Here is a 19,178-nt window from a genome sequence, read left to right on the forward strand (position 1 = left end):
ATAGCTCTAGTGCATCCGTTGCATGGCAATCCCTACTCATCATGTTGACATCAATTGATGGGCATCTCCATAGCCCATTGATTATCCTCGTTAATGTGAGACTTTCTCCTTTTTTTGTCTTCTCCACACAATCCCCAGCATCATATTCTATTCCACCCATAGTGTTATATCCATGGCTCACACTCATGTATTGCATGAAGGTTGAAAAAGTTTGAGATTATTTAAGTATGAAACAATTGCTTGGCATGTCATCGGGGGTATAGAAGTTGGGAACATCTTTGTGTGACGAAAATGAAGCATAGCCTAACTATATGATTTTGTAGGGATGAACTTTCTTTTGCCATGTTATTTTGAGAAGACATGATTACTTTGATTAGTATGCTTGAAGTGTTACTATTTCTTTTATCAATATGAACTTTTATTTTGAATCATTTGGATCTGAACATTCATGCCACAATAAAAAAAATTACATTGAGAATTATTCTAGGTAGCATTCCACATCAAATATTCTGTTTTTATCATTTACCTACTCGAGGAGGAGCAGGAATTAAGCTTGGGGATGCTTGATTGTTCCATGCTATTATATTACCCCTTTTGGATGTTTATGGGCTTTATTTTACAAATTTATATCATTTTTGGGACTAACCTACTAACCGAAGGCCCAACCCATATTGCTGTTTTTTGCCTACTTCAGTATTTCGAAGAAAAGGAATATCAAACGGAGTCCAAACGGAATGAAACCTTCGGGAGCGTGATTTCTGGAACGAACATGATCTAGAGGACTTGGAGTGCAAGTCAAGAAGCAGCCGAGGCGGCCATGAGGGTGGAGGGTGCGCCCACCCCTACAGGGCGCGCGCCCCTGTCTCGTGGGCCCATCGGGCGGCCACCGACATACTTCTTCCTCCTATATAAGCCTACGTACCCCGAAAACATCCAGGGAGCCAACGAAACACAATTTCCACAGCCGTAGCTTCTGTACCCGCGAGATCCCATCTTGGAGCCTTCGCCGGTGCTCCGCCAGAGGGAGAATCGACCACGGAGGGCTTCTACATCAACACCATAGCCCCTCCGATCAGTTGTGAGTAGTTTACCACAGACCTTCAGGTCCATAGTTATTAGCTAGATGGCATCTTCTCTCTTTTTGGATCTCAATACAATGTTCTCCCCCTCTCTTGTGGAGATCTATTCGATGTAAACTCTTTTTGTGGTGTGTTTGTCGAGATCCGATGAATTGTGGGTTTATGATCAAGTTTATCTATGAGAAATATTTGAATCTCCTCGGAATTCTTTTATGTATGGTTGAGTTATCTTTGCAAGTCTCTTCCAATTATCAGTTTGGTTTGGCCTACTAGATTGATCTTTCTTGCCATGGGAGAAGTGCTTAGCTTTGGGCTCAATCTTGCGGTGTCCTTTCCCAGTGACAGCGGGGGCAGCAAGGCACGTATTGTATTGTTGCCATCGAGGATAAAAAGATGGCGTTTATATCATATTGCTTGAGTTTATCCCTCTACATCATGTCATCTTGCTTAATGCATTACTCTATTCTTTATGAACTTAATACTCTAGATGTAGGTAGGAGTCGGTCGATGTTTGGAGTAATAGTAGTAGATGCAGGCAGGAGTCGGTCTACTTGTTGCAGACGTGATGCCTATGTACACGATCATGCCTAGATAATCTCGTAATTATTTGCTTTTCTATCAATTGCTCGACAGTAATTTGTTCACCCACTGTAATACTTATGCTTTCTTGAGAGAAACCTCTAGTGAAACCTATGGCCCCTGGGTCTATCTTTTATCATATAACCTTTCAATCTACTTTTCTTTGAATCTTTACTTTTTGCATCTATATTATAAAACACCAAAAATATATTTATCTTATCATACTATCTCTATCAGATCTCACTTTCGCAAGTGGCCGTGAAGGGATTGACAACCCCTTTATTCCGTTGGTTGCGAGTTCTTTGTTTGTTTGTGTAGGTGTGTGGGACTTTTGAGGAGCCTCCTACTGGATTGATACCTTGGTTCTCAAAAACTAAGGGAAATACTTACGCTACTATTGCTGCATCACCCTTTCCTCTTCAAGGAAAACCAACACAAGCTCAAGATGTAGCACCCTCCTCCATGGCGCCCCCACCGCACCAATTTCACAGCCACCCTCCTCCCTAATACCGGAGACACTGTCCATTTGCCATCGTGCACTGGGCCGTGTGCCTTTTACTCCATGCTGCTAGAGCTGCCTCGGCGACGGCCGCGTGAACCGTACCAGAGCCGATTCACCCCCGCCGTGGTTCACGGCGCTGGAGCGGCTCCAACTTCGGATCCGTCCAGAGTCCCGTCGCTGCTTCCCCGTAGCCGTCGACCGTCAAAACATCGTTGTTTCCCTGCCGCTAATCGCCACCGCAACCGCGCCGGCCTCACCGACTCGGCAGCTACACCTGCCTACTTCACCATGCCGCCAGATAGGTCGCACCCTCATCTCCAATCACTTTATTTAGGCGTCAGTTGTCTGAATTTTTATTCTGGGCCAATCGATTCCCAATGGGATGCAGCACCCCTCGAGGTGGCAGAGCTCCTAGGCTTCCGGTTGGATGGTGTCTAACATAAGGGTGCAGGGCCGCAAGTTCACCGCGGAAGCAGCGCTTAGATGGCTATCTTAGAGTTGCGTGGGTTGAAGGTACTGCCGCCGCCGGATCTGGATGATGGGGAGTCTTTGTGGATTGGCCCGAGGGTGGCGCCACCATGGCAGTGCGGTGGGCCGCGGGGCGTGGTTTTGGCTGGGGCCACGGACGGCATAGGCGGGCTGCTCTGCCGTTGGTCGCTGGCAGATTCCGAACCTCGGGCCAGTGTCAGCCGGGAGGCACAAGACGGCCATCAAGCCATCCGGCGTAGATCGGACAGTACCAAAATAAAATAAAATCGTGTGACCCCAATTTAGTCTTCAGTCAGCAGACGTGTGACCACTCTCGCACCTTGCTGTTGATCTCTTAATGTATTTCTTCAGATCAAAGAGATATGTCATTCTCAACATTATGCGTTATATGCATCTTCAGACACACCGTCTTCTGACTCACCGCAGCTGCTGTAACAAGGGAAGCATACACCAGAAGGGAGCTATAGTCCCCACTCAATAGTTCCCTGCATCGAATGCGCGTGCCCGACATGGACAGCCACAACAACTGCAGGGCCATCGACAAGTCAGCACATGATGCTTAGTCCTATGGATGGCGGCTAGATAGGTTGTACCCTCATCTTACTTGTGTGCAACATTTATGGCTTTGTTGTTCATCTAAGAATGGAAAATAGATCATCACATTTCACTGTATATTCATGCTGATCTCTTACGGGTCTTGTTCAGGAGTTAACGATGTTCCATAGTTCAGCTAAAATACTTGTTCTTTAGGTAACGTTGTTCCATAGTTATCATCCATCAGCCAATGCTATCCCATAGGCTGGTGATTATAGTATTGTACCACTTCTAGTATTACCTATGTTGTTCTTTAATAATTTTGTGTGACATCTAGTTAATCTCGAGTACAAACGATACATATTCTGTAGCTTTCATTCGTGTCCTCCCTTTAGTTTATGAGACCTGTTGCTGCTAGTTAACCACAGTTCTACTATTTATGTCGTCTCATACAGGCACTCATTACATAAATCTAACTACTAGTTGTCTTCCATGCATGTCAGATATAATTGCACACACTGATATATCCACAAGAACCTCACAGAGCAATGTAAAGGCCAATAAACTTGATGTCAATGATACCCAATATGATGGAACATGTAAAGGCAGTTCTTCAGAAGACTTGCAGAAAGATGATGAATCCTCTTCACCCCACAAGGTCCTTGCTCTAACTTGGCCTGTGATATGGGTACAACATGCATATAATGTCCTGGAGTGTGTCGACTCTATTGCAATGCCATGTGCTTAGCATGCTGATCATGCATGTAAATATGTCATGCCTTCCTGTTTTTCAGTACCTATTCCATTCATGATAACATGTTTTCAAATTCAAGTATTGTCATTCTACTCTATCGCAATGTCATCTACTTAATTTGTACATCATGCTTCTGAATATCTTATGCATTGTTATTCATCAGTATGTACTTCATCTCTCTATCATACCATGTTTTTTACATTGAAGTGCTGTTCTAGTGCTTTGTTGCAATGCCATCTTAGTTTCCCAATCATACACATGTATGTTGCCTTAGTTTTTTCTGTATGTATTCCGCTAGCATACAGTTTTACATTCAACTAGTGTTTTTTTTGCTGTGTTGTCCTGCCGTGTCCCTAGCTCTTACACCATACTCCCTCCATTAGGATTACATGTTGCCGAAATGGATAAAAAAAGGATGTATCTAGAACTGAAATACGCCTAGACCCATCCATTTTTTTGGATGGAGGAATACATGTCAATATGTCATGCCTTTCTATTCTTTAGTACCTATTCCATCTCTCTGATGTAGCATGTTTTATAATTAAAGCACCATTCTTCTATACAAGGCATGCAAGGGGAAGACGACTATGTTAGAATCTGAAGGGTTACAAACAAGGCCTTTGCAAAAGATCCAAACGCCAGCGGATAATAAACCAACTCCAGTTTTTATAGATACTGCTCCAGCACAGAGAAACCTAACTCCTACTGATAATAAGCAGATTCCAGTGGCCAAAGAAGTAGTTCGCTCCAGTCCAGCAAAAATATGTCAACTCCATTCTAAGAAGCGTGTGCGTATCCTTGCATCATGAAATTTTATAGCATGCTGATCATATTTTCTACATGTTTCTTACCCATCTCTCTTTTAGAAAATAATCTTAACATATAGAAGAATTTCTGCACTGGTATCGTATGTGAGGAAAGATTCTTGTAGGAAATCTCTGTGCTCCAATGCAGATGTAAGTACCTGTTGTATATCACTATATTTTTACATCAGCGTGTATTTTGTTAATCGGCATGAATCCAACCTTTATCTGATCTAAATTTAATTGTAGCAAAATGTATGATTAAAGGCCACAATGTTGATTTTTGTAAGGAAAACTGCGTGGTAGTTTTGCATCCTGAACTGCATGAGTGTACTATCTCATATCAGTGGGTTTGAATACTTTGGTTCTGTAGTGGGTTTTCAGTGTTTTTTTACTATGTTGTCCTGTCGTATCCCTAGCTCTTACATAATACTCCCTCTGTCCGGATTACATGTCGCAGAAATGCATAAAACTAGATGTAAATAGAATTGAAATACACCTAGACCCATCCATTTATTTCCGGATGGAGGGAATACATGTGAATATGTCATGCCTTTCTATTCTTCAGTACCTATTCCATCTCTGCTGTAGCATGTTTTATAACTGAAGCACCATTCTTCTATATAAGGCATGCAAGGGGAAGACGGCTATGTTAGAATCTGAAGGGTTACAAACCTGGTCTTTGCAAAAGATCCAAACGCCAGGAGATAATAAACCAACTCCATTTTTCATAGATACTGCTCCAGCACAGAGAAACCCAACTCCCACTGATAATAAGCAGATTCCAGTGGCCAAAGAACTAGTTCGCTCCAGTCCAGCAAAAGAATGCCAACTCCATTCTAAGAAGCGTGTGCGTATCCTCGCATCATATAGCATTCTGATCATATTTTCTACATGTTTCTTACCCATCTCTCTTTTAGAAAATAAGGTTAAATGATAGAAGACTTCCTCCATTGGGATCGTATTCGAGGAAAATATCTTGCAGGAATTCTCTTTGCTCCAATGCTGATCTAAGTACCTGTTGTACATCACTATATTTTTACATCAGCATGTATTTTGTTAATCGGCGTGAATCTAACCTTTATCTGATCTAAAATTAGTTGTAGCAAAATGTTAAAGGCGCCAATGTTGATTTTTGTAAGGAAAACTGCCTGGTAGTTTTGCATACTGAGCTGCATGAGTGTACTATCTCATATCATGCACATTACTGAATTGTAGTGCTTCTCTGGTTGCCCATTCATTCATTGTGTCAATGTTGCTTTCGTATTACCTTACCTGGTTGATGATAGCTGTGCCATATTGTGTTAATTTGGTGTAGGCTAGTTGCCCAAATGTTTGTTGTGTCAATGTTGCTTTCCTATTATCTGACTTGGGCAATGATAGCAATGCTAGTGTGTTAATTTTGTGCAGGCTGCTGAAGATAAGAAGAAAAACTCTGAAAACAGCAAGGCAACCCCATTGTTTCTTTCCAATAAATCTAGGCCAGGTAATATGGCAATAAGTCATGATTAATATATTTGGTTCCCCTCTTAATTTATGTTATGATGCAGTGGTCGAGACACTCTCCACTATCAATAATACAAGCCTGCCAAAATCGCCATCTGAATCTGTTCAGTATCCTCTGTCTCGAATGCAATGGAATAAATGTATGTTTGTGAACCAATTAATGGCTGAAGCAATGATGGAAATGGTGGATGAATCAGAGGTGCAGAGTCGTGCGACACAACAACTGATCAATGTTTTCAGAGACAGTGTAGCAAAGTAGCACGAACTTGCCCACATGCTTATGGGCGTCATCTGTGCTGAGGTTGCAGATTGACGTTGTAGATGGTTAGGTTCTGCTCATTTATTTGCACTGACATCAATCTTTGATTGCCTAGTGGATGTAATTTCCTGTAATATATACTGGATGTGCAACGTTATTCCCTCTATGCCGTACCTTTGCTTGATCAATTTTGGTCATGTGCATAATTGCTCGTCGTAATGGGCTCAAATTATCTAATTTGGCCTAAAGACATGTACGAATTTTAGTGGGCCCATTAAGTTAATGGTTCGTTACTAGGCCGAAAGTTAATGGTCGGCCCTCTTACCTCCCGGGTAGTTAACAGGCCGACATCGAAGCGGGCAATAGGTGGGCCCAATTAATTTCATGGGCCGTTAACAGGCCGTTACTATGTTTGGGCTACATATGGCCCAACTATACTGTAGGCCTTTAGCAGGCCGAAAGAGACAGCGGGCTTGTACTGGACCATGAAGAGCATGGGCCGCTAAGAGGGTGAAAGTCAGGTCGTATTGTAAATGGCCCAAATGTGTTGTGGGTCTTTAGCAAGCCGAAAGAGAAACCGAGCTGGTATTGGACCATGAAGGGCATGGGCCGTTAAAAGGCCAAAACTAAGGTCCGACTACAAATGTCCCAACTCATTTATTGTCCGTTAACGGGCCGAAAGGCACACATGGCCGGGAATTGGCCCAACACTTAAATGGGTCGCTAAAAGGCCAAAACTCAGGTCCGACTACAAATGGCCCAACTGATTTATGGGCCCTCAACAGGCTGAAAGAGATACCGGGCTGGAAATTGGCCCAACACTTAAATGGGCTGCTAAAAGGCCAAAAACGCAGGTCCGACTACAAATGGCCCATCAGATTTATGGGCTGTCAATAGGCTGAAAGACACACCGGGCCGGAAATTAGCCCAACATTTAAATGGGTCGCTAAAAGGCCGAAAGATGTACATCCTGAAAATTGGCCCATCCATTGAATGGGCCATTAACTGGCCGAAATCTCATCTGGCCGATATTGAGCCGAAATATATAGCGTGCTGTTAATGGGCTCGAACTAATGATGGGCTGCAATGGTGTCAAATCTTTAACGGGCCGTTGACGGGCCGAATTGGCACATCTCGTATGGGTCGTGGGCTTAAATGGACCTGACACAAGTAGGCCTTATATGGGCCAGCCAGCTAATTTTTACGGGGCCGGCCTTTTTCACCGGAATGGGCCACTGTTGTGCCGTGCCATGTGTCGACCTATCATAGGCACCTCCAGTCCAATGAGTGGATGACATCTGTCCCAACGGTGAGGCAACACGTGTTTCCTGCGGCCAATGATGATTTTACACGTGGAAAATCCCAATTGGTCCGGGATGTTAACGGGTTATCGGATCCAAAACCGGACCCGATAGCTTAATGGCGTTCTGTTCCGGTGGATGCCACGTGTCGGTCACCCTTGACGAAAGCACTTCTATGACGCGCGATTTATCATCATGGAAGTGGACACTTCCATGATGATAATTTTGGTAATGTCATGGAACACATCCATGACAGCACAGGTATGACTATTTGATTATGTCATAAAATCGTCATGGATGTACATGCATGACAAAAAGCGCGACCTACTGTGACGAACACGTATCTTCACGGAAGTGTATTTTTTTGTAGTGAATAGCCAGATCTTCCTCTGTTGGCAACTTGACAGAAGGGTTATGAAAAATATCAATGAAAGTGTTAAGTGGCACCGGCTTAAGCTGGGACCCTAACCGGCTTAGGGCATCAGCCGCCTCATTTTTCCTGCATCAATGTGTTCCACTTGATAACCCTTGAAGTGTCTAGCAATAGCGTCAACTTCACAGCGATAAGCCGCCATAAGTGGATCCTTAGAATCCCATGTGCCTAAAACTTGCTGAGCCACCAAGTCTGAGTCACCAAAACATCTCACCCGGCTTAAGTTCATCTCCTTGGCCATCCGAAGACCATGGATCAAGGCTTCATACTCAGCTGCATTGTTAGTAAAGGGAAACATCAACCTCAGAACATAACAAAAAATTTCACCTCGAGGGGAAGCTAAGACAACTCGAGCCCCCCGAGCCCTCCAACTGCCTAGACCCATCAAAGTGAATAGTCCAATATGTGTTATTTGGCTTCTCTTCAGGCATATGCAGCTCTGTCCAGTGATTGATGAAATCCACAAGTGCTTGAGACTTGATGGCACACTACTAGAAAAAGGGCTATAGATGGGATTGACACTAATGGCGCACTAGACAGGCGGTGCGCCATTAGTATATACTAATGGCGCACCACCTTCTGGTACGCCATTAGTGTTGAAACTACTAATGGCACACCTGGCCCAAGGTGCGACATTAGTATCAAAAAAAATTGAACTAGTGCGCCTGTCCAAACATACTAATGGCGCATCCAGACGAAGTGCGCCATCACTAGTTGTAACTAGTAATGGCGCACCTGTCGGAAAGTGTGCCACTAATGTTGTTTTTTTATTATATTTTTTATTCCTTTTTTGCCAAACTACTAATGGCGCACTTTTCCACCGTGCGCCATTACTAGTTTAAACTAGTAATGGCGCACTCTGGAGCAGTGCGCCATTAGTATGTTTTTTTTTGCAAAACTACTAATGGCGCACCACCAGAGGGTGTGCCATTAGTAACCTGGATTACTAATGGTGCATTTATGGTTGGTGCGCCATTAGTAAGTGGGCAGCAACAAGATATTTTGGATAGCCTCTCCTACCCACACTCACTTTCCCCCCACTTCATTCTCTCCACCGCCTCCTCCTTGTCTCGGGTGCCTCCTCTTTTTCACCTCATTTCCACCATAGATTCATTCAAATTAAGTGGTTAAATTACCTTGTTTTGATAGGTAAGTAAGGGGGGAAGCTATATTTATGTTGTTCTCCCTACAACAATGTGCACATGCACTTTTTATGGCCTAGCTAGATCTATGTATGTTCGTGGTGTTGCATATGTTTGTGGTGTTGCATATGTGTTTGTGTTTGGAGGTGTACCGGTATTTGAAATGCGATAGTCGCCAATATTTTGCCGGAATGTTGATTCATTTCCGTTTCGGCGAGAATTTTGGCATTAAGCATTCTTTTTGGTCCTATTTTTAGGGAAAGTCATGCCAAAAAATTTCTTGGTTCTAAAATATCGTTTTGCTCTACCCCGCAGGCGACCATGGTCCGCACGATGACCGAAGGCATCGTGAATAGGTTTTTGAGGTCCGCGAAGGCCGAGATGCTTCAAAAGAACGAGACAGAGATAAGATGTCCGTGTCGAAGATGCAAGCTGAAGAGCCTTATTGCCCCGGATTCCGGGCAGGTGCGGGACCACCTGCTCTTGCGTGGTTTCATGGATGGCTATCGGTGGCAAGGTGATGAAGATGACTACGAAGTCGTCCATGGGGGTCGGGCAAGAAATGAGGAAGGGCAGCAAGACAACCACCGCGGCTCGGGCGAGCGAGAAGACGAAGAATCCCTAGGAGATGATCACGACGGTGATGCTGTACATAGTCATCATGTAGAAGATGCATGATATGATGATGAGGAAGATGCCGGAGCAGACGACGGGCATGATCATGAAGATGATGATGCCGGCGGAGCAGACGACGCTGGACCATCGATGGGCTGGGTGCAGGACCCTCATATTCAAGAGCTGCTTCTCAAGCAGCCGGATAACACAAGAGCTGCCGCCCGAGAGAAAGCCAAGATGGATCAACTTGAGTTAGACGCAGTTACTCCATTGTATGAAGGATGCAGGCCCGAGGATACCCGCCTGAAAGTAACGCTCATGGCTCTAGAGATCAAGGTAAAACACAAAATGACCAACGCATGCTTCGACAAGAACATGTCATTCTGGCACGAACGTCTTCCCAAGGGGAACAAGTGCCCGACCAGTTTGGAGGAGGCGAAGAAAATCGTGTGTCCTCTCGATTTACCGCACGTGAAATACCATGTGTGAATGAACAATTGCATCATTTATCGGGACAAGAACGCGGAGTCTACCATATGTCCGGTGTGCGGTGTCACTCGATACAAGAAGAGGAAGAAAGCTCCTCGAAAAGTGGTGTGGTACTTTCCGATCACTCCTCGTCTGCAGTGGTATTTTGCGGACCCTAAGGTAGCAAAGCTCCTGCGTTGGCACGCGGATAGGGAGGAGAAGAAGCGAGAAGATGACGCAAATGATCTGGAGATAGATAAAAAAGACAAGATGCTGAGTCACCCTAAGGATGCGAGCCAGTGGCAAGCGTTGAACTTCGAATACCCAGAATTTGGGAACGATCCAAGGAACATTGTGCTGGGCGCGAGCACCGATGGAGTCAATCCGTTGGGTAGCCAGAGAAGCACACATAGCACCTGGCCTGTGTTTGTGTGGATGTACAACCTTCCCCCTGGTTGTGCATGAAGAGGAAGTACATTCACATGAGTATGCTAATTGAAGGGCCGAAACAACCAGGGAACGACATCAATCTGTATCTGGGGCTGCTGAAAGAGGAGCTTGACACGCTGTGGAAAACGCCAGCCAATACGTGGGACGCCGCAGAGAAAGAACATTTCCCTATGAGAGCCGCACTTCTCATGACGGTGCACGACTATCTCGGTTACGGATATCTCGCGGGGCAGGTAGTCCATGGATTTTCTGGATGCGTAAGGTGCATGGATGACACAACATATCGCCAGCTAGATAGAGATCCCGGGTCTTCGAAAACCGTGTTCATGGGACATCGAAGGTGGCTTCGCGACGATGACCCGTGGAGGAAACGCAAGGATCTGTTCGGTGGTGAAACCGAACCCCGAAAACGCCCGTGTATGAGGAGCGGCGAGGAAATAGACAAGCTGTTGAAAAATTGGAAAGACTGCCCACTGCCGGGAAAGAAGCAAAAGGCGCCAGAGCCGGGAAAGAAGCGAAAGGTGCCAGAGCCGCTGCTGAAGGTATGGAAAACGAGGTCTGTTTTCTGGGACTTGCCATACTGGAAGATCCACCGTGTGCCTCACAGCTTTGATGTCATGCATATCACGAAGAACGTGTGCGAGAGTCTGCTTGGTACCCTGCTCAACATGCCAGAGAGGACCAAAGATGGGCCGAAAGCAAGGGCGGACTTGAAATCAATGGGCATCAGGCAGGAGCTTCACGCTAATGATGATGATGATGATGATGATGATGATGATGAGGCGAAGCAGGACACAGAAAGTCTTCGCAAAGGCAAAAAGGCCAAGAAGACTGGAAATGACTACCCTCCTGCATGCTTCACTCTAAGTCAGTAGGAAATCGAGCAGTTTTTCACCTGCCTCCTAGGAGTAAAACTTCCTTACGGTTACGCGGGGAAGATAAGCAGATACCTAGACCCAGTGAAGCAGAAGTTCAGCGGGATGAAGTCTCACGACTGTCACATGCTGATGACGCAGATACTTCTAGTTGCAATCCGTGGGATCATGGACGCGCACGTCCGTGAAATGCTATTTGGCCTATGCAACTTTTTTGACGTCATCTCTCAGAAGTCGATTGGCGTGAGGCAACTCAGAAGGCTACAGGAAGAGATTGTGGTGATACTATGCGAGCTTGAGATGTACTTCCCGCCCGCATTCTTCGACGTTATGGTGCATCTGCTGGTCCATATCGTGGAGGATATCATCCAACTCAGGCCGACGTTCCTGCACAGCATGATGCCATTCGAAAGGATGAATGGTGTCATCAAAGGATACGTTCGGAACATGTCACGTCCAGAGGGAAGTATAGCCAGGGGCTTTCTGACCGAAGAGTGCATCTCCTACTGCATGAATTATCTAGGCATCGAGAATCCCGTTGGTCTGCCCGTCAACAGGCACCTCGGCAGGCTCGCTGGATGGGGTCACCGTGAGGGGCGCCACGAAATGCATGTCGACTTCGAGGGTCGACTCGCCGACTTTGAAGGAGCAAACCTAGTCGCGCTACAACACATAGACGTGGTCGATCCTTGGGTGGTAGAGCACAAAACCTTTATTGAGAAGACGTACAATGACCGAGGCCAATAGAGGACGGACGGAGATATACTCAAAGAGCACAACTCATGTTTCACGCGTTGGTTCAAGCAGAAGCTTCTGTCGTACCCTTTACATGAGGATTTTTCCGTGGAAGAACAACTCATATTCGCCTTGTCACAGGGCGCCGAGCACAACCTGATGACCTATGAGGTGTACGATATCAACGGCTACACATTCTACACCGAGGACAAGGACATGAAGTGCGATGGTTATCAGAACTCCGGGTGACGGTGTCCTGGACTAGGGGGTACTCACCACGTCGTCTCCCGATCAGGTGGATTGGGCCGAGGATCCCCATGGCCGTATACTCATGGGTCAGTCTGGACAGTTGCCGCATACAAGGAAGATTCCACAAGACTTGGCGATCAAGACAAAGACTCCTCCCCCACCGGCGTATTCGGCTAGGACTCTTGTTATCCTAGGCCTCTAGTGCATTATATAAACCGAGGCCAGGCTAGTCGATAGATAGACAATATACAACAATCATACCATAGGCTAGCTTCTAGGGTTTAGCCTCCTTGATCTCGTGGTAGATCCACTCTTGTAAACATCCACAATATCAATATCAATCAAGCAGGACGTAGGGTTTTACCTCCATCAAGAGGGCCCGAACCTGGGTAAAACATCGTGTCCCTTGTTTCCTGTTACCATTGATCCTAAGACACACTGCTTGGGACCCCCTACCCGATATCCGCCGGTTTTGACACCGACATTGGTGCTTTCATTGAGAGTTCCGCTATGTGATCGGCGAAAGGATCAATGGCTCGACTGCAAGTCAACTGCGACGTCGGCTTCTTCGTCACCAGCTCGACTGGTCACCTTGGTTCGACCAAGGACTGCACGCTACCTCCGATCGTCCTGTTCGGATGAAGGTCTTCATCAACACCAACTCCGATCTCTATCAAGATCACGGAGGAGTCATCCATGGAGCTCGGGGGCTCAACGTCAACATTGCCCTCAGGCGACCGTGCTGTTTTTCTGGACAACAAACTTGTATCCGCCGCCACCGCCTCCTCGAGTGTCGCCTAAACGATTACTTCGGTGGAATTATGCGGAATTAAGTCTACAACAACCCTGAAAAAATTTCGTCGAGTTCCGATGGAGGAATCTCCGGCAATCTCCGATATACCGGAGCCCTGTTGAATCCGGACGAGAATCCGGACGAGTTGAGGGCGTGGTATCCAGAATCTAGCTCGGATGTCCTTTGGAGGATCCAACCATTGACTTACTGTGGAATTCCCATATCTACCACCTGCCAAAAATTCAGCTCGATCCGACCGTCCAAACTCCGGGAAACTTCCAATTAGTGCATCACTTTTTGGATCTGTTTTCTGCGCGAGAACGAATCCGACCCGAATTCATCTTCTTTATGAACGGGATCTCGGACATCCTTTTTGAAGGAAGTTTTCGTATGGGGTGTTGTGTTTTATTCTCAAACACATCCCATTAGTATTGAAAGTATTCTTGCAATAAGAACTTCACCGTCGCACCAGTGTCAAACCAGCCCGACAACATCACTCCACAGCGACCGACCTGCGTTAGACACGTCGTCGCTTTGTTGAGCCGAGCTCAATTTCTTCGGATCATCATCTCGGCAAGCCGAACGAGAGTCCGGCATCGCGAAGGATAAATCATCACCAACATCGCCACCCTATGGATTACACGGAGCAGGCATACCGGCATCGCCGCACGGTCGCTTCATCAAGTCGGCATCGACCACATCACGACCTGCATCGGCAGGGCCGCACTATCGCTTCTTCAAGCTGGTGTCCATCACGCCGACCTACTTCGACATCTCGGCTGGACCAGGGGCTTCGCCATCTCTTCACCAACCTACTCCGGACACTTCGGCGTCACTAGCCGACCAGGCGATGGGTGCGCGGATCGAGTCCCAATTTTGGGAATCACCTTCCTTCGGATTGCTACAACAAATAAACCAGGTGCTATTAATCCTAGTATTTCTTTTTGCTTGTTTGGGTTAATTTTTTCCAAGGTATTATTACTTTGGTTTGTCCATCATATGCACACAGGTCTATCAAATGGTGGCCGCATTATCGACGGTCGCATGATGGTTCGGTCAGTTTCCGTACATAGTCCGGCGAACGTCGCATCCAGAGTTCCGACCGACCTGTGAATCCAGGCTTTGCCATGCCTTTATTGCATTACGCCGACGACCTGCATCGACATCGACTTCGGCACCAGGCCATATTTCTTTTATTACTCACTTTGCATAAATTATTTATTATGCAACGATATTATTATTATTATTATTATTATTATCTCTGGTTTGCACTATTTTTTGTGCACAGAAAAATGATCCAGCCGGACTATATCCTTTGACGTCACCTCGGCTGGACGGGGGACTTCGTCAGCACATCATTACCCCATGCCAGGGACTTCGGCATCACTCTGCCATCCTGCATTGGCCGTGCTATGTCACCACTTCGGAGTGCCGAGCTCTTTGCTCCGCCACCTCAGGACCGGCTTGGGGGATGGAAACTTGTCCCGCATCAAGCTCGGACCGCGTCGTCAATACCGAACACATTAACCAGCTAAGTTGCCTTCATGATCAAAGTTTTAAATTTCTAACTTGTGTTCGGTTCGACCAAGCATTATCCTTTTTTGGAAAAAAAGTTGCTTGTAAAAATTTTCCTTGTCCAAACTTTGTTTGCACATACTTGACGCGCTACCCGCGCTCATTATACCTGGGGGCTTCTTTAACAGAAGCTTATTAATTCGGGCTTTATGCCCAACACATGTGTCACACTTCTGCATGTACCTTTTATTCACCATTATATGCATCGATATGACTTAAGTTTTGGCCAAGCTGGGTTGCCTGGCTCCTGTGCTTACCCCTACGTTCCCGATTGTTCAGCTAGGTGGTATAGGGAGCACCTCTGTGATTGTTACTGCCGGGTCAGCCGGATGTGTACCTCAGACTGGGTGAAGCCGAAAGCTAGCGTTCTTAAGGGAATACTCGGTCGGTGAACTAAAAGATGATTTCTTACCTATTTATTTACCTGCCCCCAGATGTTTTTCTGCTCTTTTTGCAGTCCGGACATGCACTTTAGGGCATGCCTCCCAGGGAAAGGAACCCCTAACGAAACTATTCTCCCTAGAAGATGTTTCTTACTAACCATGTAATATAACATAACTAGTTGGGCACTTTTCTGATAAAGCACTAATGACCCCTACGCCTGGTCTCCACGCATGCCCCGGTTTTTATAACCGCGAGTGTATTCGGACACACTCCGGACTATTGGGTCCAGAGGTTGAAGCGAAAAGGTCCGCTACGACAAACGATCTACAATCCGGCTAGAAGGCATTTTACATGTCACCTTACATTTTATAGTCAACTTTTACCCAAGTCGCTTGGGGGCTCTCATGTTTATTTGAGGCGTTTCATACTAAGTGTTTTTCTTTTTAGTCGTTGCAAAGTTAAAGCACGGCAGAAGCACTTTTTTTTCTAAAGTCCAATTTTCGGATTGGGACCGAACACTTGATCTAGTTCAGACATTAACCTTTTGAATAAGTTTTTTGGCTTTTCGAGCCCATGGCACTTTTAAACTATTTGTGTGTTTTCAGCACAAGTCTCGCAAGTGCAACGCCGGACACCTTTAGAGATTCGGCAAAAACATTCTCGGATATTGCTATATATGCATCGGTTTTGAATTGTGTCTTCGGTCAATAGTTGGGTTGCCCGGCTCCTGCGCTTGCCTCCTATGTTCCGCTTTGTTCGGCTAGGTGTGCAAAGGGAGAACCACTGCGATTGTGCTTCCAGCTCACCTGGTCAAGCACCTCGGTGGAGAAAGCTGAAAACTGACTGTCACAATAGGTGTAAACTGGTCAGTGATCCGATGACTATATTAAATGACGGGCCATTCATAACATTGGCCGAAGTGTTTCCATCTTGACCTCGACTGTCGCCGAACACTACCGGGGGCTAGTAACTGGCCTCCCAAAATAAATCCTCAATATTTTGCTCTTGCATTGGAGCTGAGGTTTAATGATCATGCTTAGCATGACAACCCAAAGAAAGGAACCGATAGCGGGACTATTTTCTTTGGAAGACATTTCTTCTGTTAAACAGTAATATAACATGTCTCTCCGCGTACCTTTGTTTATAAAACCGTATGGCCAGATTGCCTTGTTTGTTGTAAATCTTTGCCCTCATAAAGGCTTTATAAAGTAGGACAAACACTCCTCGGCTATTGGCCGAGGAGGTGGAAGCCGATGGTCGGTCAACAATGTTTTGTACAATGCGGATCCGAGCATTAATGACGTAAAGTACTTGGATACATAGAGTCATTACACATAATTGTTGTTTTACTATGGATATCGATCCTTAATTCGGCCTCCCGTGCCTGCATTAAGGCTCGGGGGCTACTGGGCTTCGGGCTTATTATTTACAAATATTAAAGGGGCACATTGATCCCCTGATCTGGTGTTGCCACCCGACCAGTGTCTCGGGGGCTACTGCATTGCTTGTTCTATGCAGAAAATCTTAAGTGCAATACAGTTTCCAAGGAGATTCTGATCCTCAGGTTGGTCGGCTGCACCCAACCTGAGTCTCGAGGACTGAGCACGCCACTTTTTGTGTCCCGAAGTATTCTGCCAAGCTAGGACTTGATCCTCAGACCGATTTTGCAAATCAACCTGAGTCTCAGCGGCTACGAGGATCAGCGGTCTTATGTCATCCTTCAGGTGCATCTCGGGTTTTAGACCGTACATACCTTGAGGGCTACTGGCTATATATCTCGTCAGAGAATAAATTGCATCAATAAAAAACATCGACCGAAAATCAGCCCATGACCGAGGTACTTAAACCACCTCAGAAGCACTTCGACATATAGCTCGGATGCAAGTGGCTGGCTCCTTAGAGGGCATTTCCGGCATTAAGCTCGGTTAAACTCCTTCAAACTTCTTTGAACCAAGGTGATTTACAACACCTCGGATAAAGTCCGGCGTTGGAGCTCGGATACATAGTCCGGCGTTGGAGCTCGGATATAGTCCAGCGTTGGAGCTCGGATACATAGTCCGGCGTTAGAGCTGGGAAGCAGTCCGACATTGGTGCTCGGCTGCAAAAGATACCTCGAATGCAGTCCGGCGTTGGAGCTCGGACGCAAGAGGACGTTGCCACCCGGGGATAACTTCAAACCCGAGGCATGGCATAAAAATAACAAGGCATTGATAAAGGTCGTAAACTTAAAGGGGCTCCTCGGATACCCAACGCGTAAACTCGTCGAATGCATTTCGGCGATCCTCAAGATAGAAGATGAGAAGATTTGTTGAACCAGTTTTCATGACCGGCAACCGAAGATGAAGAACAGTTCGGAAGAATCGAGGAGCGTCCCTAACTTGAAGACCGGTTCAGGGGGCTACTGACGGTGTCCTGGACTAGGGGGTACTCACCACGTCGTCTCCCGATCAGGTGGATTGGGCCGAGGATCCCCATGGCCGTATACTCATGGGCCAGTCTGGACAGTTGCCGCATACAAGGAAGATTCCACAAGACTTGGCGATCAAGACAAAGACTCCTCCCCCACCGGCGTATTCGGCTAGGACTCTTGTTATCCTAGGCCTCTAGTGCATTATATAAACCGAGGCCAGGCTAGTCGATAGATAGACAATGTACAACAATCATACCATAGGCTAGTTTCTAGGGTTTAGCCTCCTTGATCTCGTGGTAGATCCACTCTTGTAAACATCCACAATATCAATATCAATCAAGCAGGACGTAGGGTTTTACCTCCATCAAGAGGGCCCGAACCTGGGTAAAACATCGTGTCCCTTGTTTGCTGTTACCATTGATCCTAAGACACACTGCTTGGGACCCCCTACCCGAGATCCGCCGGTTTTGACACCGACACCGGGGTAACGATGGAATCCTACACCGGTAAGGACAAGGACAGATACTATGGAAGGATCGAGGAGATCTGGGAGCTGAGCTACGCTGGAGAGAAGGTGCCGATGTTCCGTGTCAGATGGGCCAAGAGCGTCCTAAAAGAAGACCGATATTTCACCACCATGGTTATACCCGAAGCCAAATCCAAGACCGCGAGCGCAAACGTCACCGCGAAAAATGAGCCATGGGTACTGGCTTCCCAAGTGGACCAATGCTTCTTCATTACCGACCCGCCAAAGCCCAGTCGTGTTGTCGTGAGGAGATGCAAAAGGAAGATCATCGGAATGGATGGAGTAGCCAATGAGCAAGACTTCGACAAGTACGGCGACCCGAGGATCGAACATGACGACGATGATGAAGTAGCAGCATACACCACAAGAAGAAGCAGGACCACCCTACCTAAAGGACGTCCGTTCCACAAAAGAACTCCAATTGCGAAAAAGAAGGGCAAGAAGATTTTGAACAGATAGCCAGCTAAGATCGATTGTATTTAAATCGTAGCCTTCATTTCTCGATTGTATTTCATGGGCACTTTTTGAACTATCATGAATATTTTTAAATTTCATGGACACTCGATCTCGATCCCCCTCCATCTCGATCGCTATCCCACCTCGCCAGATCCGGTCCCCCTCGCCGCCGAGCACCCCTCGGTCCACCGGCCGCCGTCGCCGACCCCCCGCACCCTCGATTCCGCTACTCAACCGCCACCGCCGACCCCCGCACACCCC

Source organism: Triticum aestivum, chromosome 6B (genome assembly GCF_018294505.1).
Source record: "Triticum aestivum cultivar Chinese Spring chromosome 6B, IWGSC CS RefSeq v2.1, whole genome shotgun sequence".
Classification (NCBI taxonomy): domain Eukaryota; kingdom Viridiplantae; phylum Streptophyta; class Magnoliopsida; order Poales; family Poaceae; genus Triticum; species Triticum aestivum.